Source organism: Pollicipes pollicipes, unplaced genomic scaffold (genome assembly GCF_011947565.3).
Source record: "Pollicipes pollicipes isolate AB1234 unplaced genomic scaffold, Ppol_2.1 Scaffold_5724;HRSCAF=6776_pilon_pilon_pilon, whole genome shotgun sequence".
Classification (NCBI taxonomy): domain Eukaryota; kingdom Metazoa; phylum Arthropoda; class Thecostraca; order Pollicipedomorpha; family Pollicipedidae; genus Pollicipes; species Pollicipes pollicipes.
The window spans coordinates 6806508-6812507 of NW_023596746.1; the positions used below are offsets into that span (position 1 = coordinate 6806508).

The 6000-nt window shown below is 56.0% G+C and overlaps 1 pseudogene; it reads right to left on the minus strand.

Annotated features, from left to right (window-relative positions):
* The window catches only part of LOC119102387 (chondroitin sulfate synthase 1-like), a 66081-nt pseudogene extending 60644 nt beyond the window's left edge, over positions 1 to 5437 (minus strand).
* Between the last annotated feature and the right edge of the window lie 563 nt (positions 5438 to 6000).

Here is a 6000-nt window from a genome sequence, read left to right on the forward strand (position 1 = left end):
GTCTGTGGACTGGGACCCACATGTGGGGCGGGGCCTGTCTGTGGACCGGGACCGACATGTGGGGCGGGGCCTGTCTGTGGACCGGGACCGACATGTGAGGCGGGGCCTTCTGTGGACCGGGCTTCGGCAGCGGGCTGGGATCACTTCGTCGACTGAGATTCGTGGGATTCGTCTGTAGGTCGGGACCTGTCAGTGAAACTGGGTTCGCGTGCGGCCTGGAACCTGTCTGGACTGCGTGCCATCGGCGTACCAAGATCATCATCCGTGGACCGGAATCATCCGTCTGAGACTAGGACCCACCGTTGGACTGAGGCCACCTTCTACGGACCAGGACCCATCCGCGGACCAGGATCCGTCGGGTGCGGATTTCAGATCTCAGTGGAGTGCTGTCCCACGCTGCCCCTCAGCACTATGACGCCACCCAGAGGTCAGGCGCAATGCAGCTGAACATCATGGCGGGTTATGGTTGAGGGGTAGGTGATGGGATGTGGCTATGGCTGGTGTACGGAGGTTGTGTTGGCGTAAACGGCGAGTCCAGCAATCACGTAAGTTTCTTGGCTGCCAGGGAGCAGCGGCCAAATTTATGGGCCGAGAAAAGGGTAGGCACTAGACTTGGTCCTGGAGGGACGGGGAGGAGGGGAGGGTGAGCGCCAACACTCACATGGTCGGAAGTGATCTGGTGACGTGGTCCCGGATGGGCTGTGGTGTCCACGAGCCGAGAGTTCAGGGAGCCAAGTCCCCTGTGTGCAGACCCCCTTCCCCCCCCCCTCGCTGACCCTTCTCCCCGGGCCGGTTTTCTTTCGGGACCGGGCTACCGGGCTCGGCAAGAGATGCTAGCCCCTTCTTTTTCGTGGTCACGTGGTCGGTGGAAACCCTATGGTCCCAAGTCTTCGTCTTTTTACCCCAGGCGATCTTCCGAAGCTGCCCGGGGGAAGGGACGTTAAGCGCTGCTACATGTCGCTTTTACAAACCCGCAAATCCAGCACAGAACGACGCACAGGACCACCGGAAACAGTGTATAATGCTACAATGTATCACATGTTAGCACAGCCACCAACCCTGAAACAATGTGCAATGAGATTATCAACTGTTCATATATGAAAGGCATGCCGGCGTCGAAAAAGTAAATTATCGCACTGCCATGTCTAGAAGGCTGAACTCGTTGCGGTCATCTAACCCCATTGTTAACATGACACGAGCAGATGTCTGCAAATATCTTCCTGTCACGTTTCTATCTTGGCCCATGAAGTACTATTGGGAGGGCTCATGAACAACCTTAAGACCACCACCGGAGCCCATTAAGGTTTTCTACCAAGCCGGCGTCCTCTTCGGAACGCGAGCAAAACCTACCCCGACTCACCAGGAATGCGTCCACACGTCGCCACCGCGATCTAGACTCGTATTTAACGACACAACGAAGCGCTTAAGGTATACATCATTGCATCGCAATACTGAACACATTCATACAATAAATCTCTCAGACGAAACACTTCCCGACCGTGCAAAATCATGCCTGACTTGCAAGACCATGCTGTTCAGCTAGCCCTAAATAGCGAACAAAGACTGAAATTGAGGTGCCAAAACTGACTGAAGGACGCGGGTTGGTCACCACAGAATTCCATATCGGCGGCGCCCCGTTAGCTTGCAGGGTGACTTCGTGGCCGTCTGACGAGACCCTCCTGAAGCCTCACCAGGTTGTCACCACGCTTTACCAAGTCACCTTCACCAGGCTTCCCCAGATCGTCACCAGGCTTCACCAGGTCACATTCACCAGGATTCACCACGTCGTCACCAAACTTCACCAGGCCTCCTTCACCAGGTTTCACTAGGGCGACACGCCGCCGGAACCAAGACTTGTATTGGTTTGGCTTCTCCTTTCCTTCTCTTCCTGCCCCAGAGAGCACTGGTTTGCCTTGGGGCTTGGCGTTAAGCGGAACGGAATTTACTCGAGCCCCCGCTGATTGTTCGCATCGGACGGATAAGGAAGTGGATGGCCTTCATTTGTTACAACCGGCCGTACACAGGTTTCTTTCACTACAATGGGCACCCGCCATTGGGATGCGAAGGGTAACGACAAAAAATAAACCAAGTGGAGATCTCTCTCTCTCTCTCCTCTCTCTCTCTCCGAAACATTTAAGAACGCAAGGCCGACTATCTTGAAAAGCATTAGTGGAGCCACCAGCCCAGCATATATCAGCGCGGGCAGTCGGCAAGGACTCGAACAAGGACTACGACTCCCTCCCCGAGGAGCGCCCCGGGCAATGTGCCCAGCCGCGAGCCGAGGAGCCATGCGCCAGGTTCGCCTCGGCAGCTCTCCCGGCCAGCGGCGAAAACGCCGCGAGTGTCGCAGCAGACGGTGGACTTCACGGTCTCGCACGCCCGTTAGCGAGGGCGAAAGTGACGTCTGGCGGCAACATCTGGTAGTCATCGGTTCAGGAGCCCTGATCATGGCTCTACACTCCTCGGTCGTTAGGCCGGAGCGTCGCGCCGAGCCGGCCATTTACCGGGCCGGCTTCGGACGCCTTCTTATGTTGGACTCGTGTCAACGGCCTCGTGTCAATATCCTTTCAGACCATTCGGCGTGTTACATATTGCCGGTGGGTGGTAAAGAAAACAAAAGGCTGAATGAAGATAACACCGCGCTGTTCTTTCACGGGGGAGCACTCGCCATCCCCTCAACCGTAGTGCCAGCGCTTGGAAAACAGGCATTATGCAAAGATTGACGGTTCCGCGCATTTGCGTTATGTTATCACGAATAGGATTTTCAGTGGGACACAAACAGCCGATGCTGACCGGTTAGCCATAGTCATGTGTTTTGCAAATTTGCGCAAAGATGGTTACTTTTAGGTTATATGTCATCTGAGGTGAAATCAATGTTGTACGAAACATGCTACTCAAATGATTCAATGACACAATAAACAGTGCAGCAGTGCACGTACACGGTAGTGCTCAAGTGTCAGCACTCAGTAGCATCTTCAGCAACTGGTGTTTAAAGTTATCAAAATGCATTCAAAACGATATGCAAGTAGTAAGAGCGGTCCCAGATTTGATGCTCGCAGGGGCAGGTGGAGGAGGCGGTGACGGCGGCGGTGGCGGTGGTGGCCTTTGGCCCCGAAAACTATCAAGAGTGCTTTCGGCGCATCGACCCTCACTGAATGACTATATGACACGTATGGATGTAAATGTATAGTCTGATTTCGGTATATGTGTGTCGTCAGCGCACTGAATTACGGTGACACATCTTTCGCGCGCAGTGCCAGATCGCATGACGGACCAATGAGGTACACGAGGTCCGAAAGCTATGAAACACAGCCATTCTGTTGGGAGACCATGGAAGCACATCGCGCGTCCATCTTGACGCTTCATCTGGGCTTGCTGAGAATGGCGCGGATGTAGCTCTCAAACTATTTTGTACCGATACCACATCCCTGTGATATGATATGCATATGACATGCCATATCTATATGATGTGTGTAATGAAATTACAGGTTGAGTTTCGTCAAGAGCAGTGGATGCTCAACAACGTCAAGGCTTTTTGACAAAGAAATACGGGCAGGCAGGACGGTATCACCTCTGTCTATCACGGCAAGCACCTTATCACTTGCTACAATGGAAGCAGTCTCCGCAGAAAAGGGGATTTTGTACCCGTTTTGAGCACGTGGGAAAACAATTCACCGTTGTGGAAATCAGATCTGCGTTCGTGGTGCGTAGCAACCTCGGTGATCTTAGTTATTGTTGGCAAAATACTGGTCGAAATCTAGTGGAGCCGCACACACCTCTGCCTTTTTGAACGGTGGCGGCAATGGCGCGTCTCCGCTGGTACGATGCATAATATGGAGAACTTAAGTATGTTTGCTTGTGACGAAAGCTGGCAAATAGTTCGGCGCAGTCTCGGCCTTAAAATACTGATCCCAGTGGTGCCGACAAGATCAGAGTTTAATTTTTGGAGCCCAAAGTTGTGAAAGTAAAAACGTAAGACCGGGGACACCCATTGATAAAATGCATACAAAAGTTTTATTTTGACACCCATTGATAAAAGGTATACAAAAGCTTATAACTGTGTACAAAATGTATACACAGCCAAAAGCAGAAATGCATGCATTGAAAATATCATGGCGTTTACAAAAATGCATTTTGTACCGCAAACAGATCAAAAGTCCAGCATATTTCACTTGAACATGAGCTAGCCACAAACCTAATCCGGCAAGCCGATTAATTGTCATGGAGCACCAGTCCTACACCAGCATTTCTTATACACGCCCAGCCATAACTCAACCTAAATGAATCCCACATTCACTTCAGTGTGGAAATGCACGAAATCTTCATGCACCTGAGCACAGACTTTGGAAACATCACATCAAAATTCAGCACAAGCGGATAGGCGCATTCCGCCACGAAGGATAGTCCGATTGTTCCGACGCATTTTCTGACGTCCCAATACATTTGGGACCCAAAAGGTACGAAACTCCTGTTGTGAGCAGAGCTCCACCTTGATTACTGACAGACACCGCATGAGACCACCTGCTTTGTTGGTACGAACTGATTTCAGCTGCTGCCCGCACTGGGTGACCCCTCGCTGAGACGCATCAAGGTCACGTTACACCAAAAGAGCCTGCGCTGTCCCCCGCCGATATCCACCTGGCGGGAGCGGTGCGGGCATTCAGTGGGCCACCAGCGGCGCCGCCACCCCAGCACGGGGTGCTTCGGTGGCCGCCCGAACCGGGGCAACCATGCCGCGCGCAGCTGCAGGCCGCCCCGGCGCCCCGCCCAGCAGGACCCCACCCTGTCCCCGGCCCGGCCCGTGACTCTGCACGCCGGCCCGACCTGGCCGGACGGCGCAGAGGTCACACAGGGCCGCAGCCGACGCCTGGCAACCTGACACGGTGGCCCCGCCGCCGCCGTCAACAACCGCGACCCGGGCCGAAGCCGGAAGTGCGGCACGCCGTCACCGCCGGCCGGGGTATCCGGATATCCGGTCCGGCGGAGGGCGGGCGGCCGGCAAGGCGGATGGAGCCGACTGAGTGGTGCGCTCTCAGCCGCTGGCCGGCGTGCACCACGCGCGCTCCCCAATTAGACAGCACTTCCGCAGTGGTTCGAAGGGGCATCCAGGGTAAGAGAGCGTGAGGTACAAAATGAATTGGTATGTCGCACCTGCAGATTGTTCCCCTACTGGTCGGACCGACGGACCGCGACAATCCGGCAGATGCAAGGACATCACACGCACCAGACTTACGCATGTGCATGTTAACGCCTCTACGCCAGCACCGTCGTCCCCATCACGCGTGAAGACAGACACAGACCCAACTGAACTTCAGCGACGAGCGGTCCCACGGCGACTCACCATGGCTGGTGCTGCGGTGGTGTGGTTCGTGGACACAATCCGTGACCAGTCGGCGCTGCTGTGCTCCGGCCCTCTGCCACCACCTCCACCGCCGGCGTCCTCCGCAGCACTGCCGCTCGGCCGGCCGGTCCCGGCGGAGGCCTGCCGGCCGGGCCGCCGCCGCGTCTCAGGCGGCCAGGGCCGTGTCCAGCGCGCGGCCCGCGGCGCCCGGCCGGTCGGGCGCACCAGCCGGGCGCTGGCGCCGCCGCTGGTGCAGGTGCGCCACTGCCGGTCAGGCCGAAGGCCTACTGACGACCTAGTGGGTCTCGTCGGACGGGAGGGGGGACTGTTCGATGGACAGCGTCCAGGGTGTGGGAGCAGGGTGCAAAGGCACCTAGGATGGGCGAGCTCCCCACACCCGCACACACCCTTTTGAAAGGTAGCATTGGCCCTAGGGGTATTGACTGGAAAAAATGAATAAAATGGCGATGACCTCCGCCCCGGGCTTGTGGGGACTTTAAAGTTCTTGGGCGGCATTCCCCGCTGGGACGGTCCCTGAGGTGCCGACGTCCGTTCATGCGTGCGCGGCGCATCTGATGGCCAGACTGCGACCTCATTAGAATGCGCATGGCTTGAGCGACTTCGGACCGCGAGGGTGCGCCCGCCTCTGGGGTGGCAGG